We start from the raw sequence: 4,508 nt of genomic DNA on the forward strand, positions 1-4,508 counted from the left end.
ACCTCTAAAGGGCAAACTACCTACTTATTAAAAAGTGTGGGTCAACAAGTGTACTGTCCACAACTATACTTTAATCTACCCATATGCCGAATGTTATTTTTCTAACTGTCTTTGTTAAAAACAAAAATAAAGAGTGTCAAAAAAAAAAAAAAAAAAAAAACACAATGTACAAAAATACTAAATTTAGACCAGAAAAAAAAAAAAAAGAGAAAGAATTTCACTATGCCAGAGAAAACATTTTCTCAAATTTGGGGCAAAAATACAAATACCGTATATACTCGAGTATAAGCCGACCCGAATAAGCCGAGGCCCCTAATTTTACCCCAAAAAACTGGGAAAACGTATTGACTCGAGTATAAGACTAGGTTGGGAAATGCAGCAGCTACTGGTAAATTTCTAAATAAAATAAGATACTAAAAAAATTATATTAATTGAATATTTATTTACAGTGTGTGTGTATATAATGAATGCAGTGTGTGTGTGTGTGTGTGTGTGTGTGTGTGTGTGTGTGTGTGTGTGTGTGTTGCAGAGCCTTGGTGGGCATTTTTATTTTTTTATTATTATTTTAATAATGTTTTTATTATTATTTTTTATTTTATAAATATTTTATTTTATTTTTTATTTTTTTCATCCCCCCTCCCTGCTTGATACATGGCAGGGAGGGGGGCTCTCACTCCCTTGTGGTCCAGTGGTATTGGCAGTTCAGTGGAGGGGGGCGGGCAGGGAGCTGTAACTTACCTCTCCTGCAGCTCCTGTCAGCTCCCTTCTCCTCCGCGCCGGTCTGGTCAGCTCCCTCTGCAAGTCCCAGTGTAAATCTCGCGAGAGCCAGCCCCCTCCTACACAGCCCCTTGTCTGTATAATGGCAATGTAAATTGCCATAATACAGACATTGACTCTAGTATTAGTCGAGTTGGGTTTTTTCAGAAGAAAAAAATGTGCCGAAAAACTCGACTTATACTCGAGTATATATGGTAACTTCAAATTGTTTATTCACCTTATTTTAAAACAGCATCAGTAACCCATATAAAAAGTTGAACTTGATGGCCTTGAGTTTTTTATGTAAGCAAGCATATCCTAAAGGTGCAATCAAATATTTTATTTTCAAAGTACTATGTGCACAATTTGAGACATGCAAGAAATAAACATACCCCTGCAGTGTTCATTTAATGTTCTTATAAGATTTTGTTAGAAAGTACAACACTGTTCAAAATTTCCATTCGCCCCTAACCACTGGAGAGAGATAATTTAGCCCTGACTAAAAGAAATTCACCACTGGTGAATGAGCCGAGTACCTTCCAGACTCGTAAGTGACTTTCAAGGCTTCACTAATAGTATAGAACTTTATACCCTGTTCAAAATTATTATGCAAGTTATATTTTTCTCATTTACCTCAATAATTGATGTAAATAACAGTCAGCATAATTCTCATGTTATCAACTATTAAAGAGTACAATTCAAATTGTATTGAACAAACCTCCTAATGATAACAGTATTTTTTTAAACATTAAAAAACTTACAATGCACTGTTCCAAATTATTACGCACAGTAAGTTTCAAAACAATGTATAGGTTGTAAAGAACTGGAAATTGTCATTTGTTGTGTTTGCAGCATATTTACTGAAATCAAGAGCTATTTCAATCAAACTTATAAAAACATTTTAACTTTTTAAACATTTTAACAGGTCACGTTACATTTTAACATTTGATAGCAGCTTCACAAGCCTTGCATCCATCGAACTTGTGAGTTTTTGGACAGTTTCTGCTTGAATTTGTTTGCAAGATGTCAGAATAGCCTACCAGAGGCTATTGTAAACTGCCTCCTACCCTCATAGATCTTTTGCTTGAGGATGCTCCAAAGGTTCTCAATAGGATTGAGGTCAGGGGAGGATGGAGGCCACACCATGATGTTCTCTCCTTTTATCCCCATAGCAGCCATTGATGCAGAGGTATTCTTTGCAGCATGAGATGGTGCAATGTCATGCATGAAGATGATTTTATTACAGAAAGCATAGTTCTTCCTTCTGTACCAGGGAAGAAAGTGGTCAGTCAGAAACTCCACATACTTTGCAGAAGTCATCATTACACCTTAGGGGACCCTAAAGGGGCAGACCAGCTCTCTTCCCATGATTCCGGCCCAAAACATGACTCCACCACTGCCTTGCTGACGTCGCAGCCTTGTTGGAACAGGGTGGCCGTCCACCAACCATCCATTTGGACCATCAAGGGTTGCACGGCACTCATCAGTGAACAGGACTGTTTGAAAATTAAAAAAAAAATCTCTTGATCCGATGCATGATCTGGCAGAATTCTTCCTCAATGTGCCTTTATCTGCATAAACCCGCCTGTGCTCTGAATCAGCCAAAAATCTCTTAATAGTGTGATGATCACGCTTAAGTTTTCGTGAAATATCTGATGTTTTCAGACCTCGTCCAAGGCATTTAACTATTTCACTCTTTGCGGCAGCAGAGAGATCCTTTTTCTTCCCAATACTGCATGAAAGTGGTGCTCTGCTTAATAATTTGGAACACCCTCCTTTAGTATTTTTTCCTTAAATTGGGCTCACCTGGCAATCTAGTTATCACAGGTGTCCGAGATTGTTTTCAGTGATCAAAAGATCCCCGAGACACAATGCCATCCATGAATTAAACTGAAAACCAAAATATTTCATCTTTGTGACACTTAAATATAATTTTCATAATAATTTGGAACAGGGTGTACATTTTAAACCCGAAGTACAATATATTTCTATCATACAGGCAAAGGTATTTCTTCAGTGAGAACCAAGGCACCACATGATATTGTTTTATCATACGGGCAATGGTATTTCTTCCTTGAGAACCATGGCATGGCATGATTTTTTTTCCACATCTATGATTTTGCTTTTAACTGCAATGTATGGTAGACATAGTTTGAACGTTTGTACCAGAAAAGAGAAAATAAAAAAAATTGTTTCAGTAATAGTAAGAAGTCTGAAAACCTATTTTATACCAATTTATTAGTATACGACACAAAGCTTAATTTCTTTATAAAGAAACAGAACATTTTCAAATCACAGCACAATGGGGCTAAATAACATTCACCAGTCATACTGATTAGGTTTAGTTATGTGGACGGCTGAAACTGCAAACAGGCCTATATGTTCACCCCACATACGATGACAGGAGTCCAACCAATCAACTATCCTACTTTGACTGCCAGCACTTAAGCCATCAGTGTCCTCTGTATAATCAATTGGATCTGTCCACTTTCTTCTCTGAATTAGTACTTCCTTCCAATTCAGTTAAGAATACTAATCTGCAACCAAGTCATTAACACTTTTTTTTTCCTCAAGTGTGGTGTAAAAATAACACATCACTCCTTATTAGCAACACACTTCAACTGCTGTAAACAAAGTGGTTAGTTGGAGCACCCAAATAATGATCCATGAACATTAACATCTCACAACTTGAACATCTGACCAGGTCAGTCATGGAGTTTAAAATACTCACTGCACATATATTGTGTTTTAAGTGTTAATTGTCACCATTACCAAACTTGCTTTAAATGTAAAGTTTCACCTAAAAGTAATATGGTGTAGGACGGGGAGTATTTGACACCATCCTTTATCAAGTGTTGGACTACAACTACCATAATTCCGGACTTTAAGTTGTACACAAAAAGAAAACAATTAGACTCCCCTGTTTTAGATATTACTAAAATTATGCAAACTGAGTGACAGCAGTGCATGTAAGTATAGCAAATGTGATAAGGAAAAGCAATGAGTCCCAGTAAAACTGCACTTTTGACAACATCCCTTAAATCTAATTTTAGGTTGCAAAGCTGATATTGACTAAAATGATGTACAGCTAAACTAGCAGTAACCAGAAGACTCCCTTTCTGTGACATTTCTCAGCAGCCACAGACAGGCTAGAATTTTCTCATATTTTTCAAGGCAGACCCCTATATCACAATTAGATATAGGATATAAACATGGCCAACTGATGAGTCCAGATGACTCGTTTGAAAAACCTTGTGTAAGACAGAATATCTATCACTGTTCCTCTGAATAGATGGCTTCTCTCCCTGAAGCACTAGCGCCAGGTAAGTGTTGGGTACTGCAAGATTTTTTCCAAACAAGTTTTTTTAGACCATTTTTAAAATCAGTTGGGATGTCCTGAAAAAGCAGTTAGATGTGCAGAATTCATTGCCTCCCAGCATATTATAAACAAATTGCAAAAAAAGAGGTGGGACTTTACCTCCAAGTGTAATGTGAGCTAGTGGCTGTAGCATGCTGGGAAATTCCATGCCAATTTAGCACTTACCGTAAACCAAGGTTTGTAATTAGAACCTACAAGACATCTGCAAAATAAAAACAAGTCTTCTTCAATGTAAAATCTTCTCAACCTCTTAACAGCTGTACTCAAACTGCCCATGAATTACCAAATTCTGTTTAAGGTTAACTGCAGATCATACCTTGATAACATCTTTAAGAAATACTGCCATTATAAACAAAAACAAGCTGCGACGTTC

The sequence above is a fragment of the Pelobates fuscus genome, chromosome 6 (assembly GCF_036172605.1).
Source record: "Pelobates fuscus isolate aPelFus1 chromosome 6, aPelFus1.pri, whole genome shotgun sequence".
In the NCBI taxonomy this organism is placed as follows: Eukaryota; Metazoa; Chordata; class Amphibia; order Anura; family Pelobatidae; genus Pelobates; species Pelobates fuscus.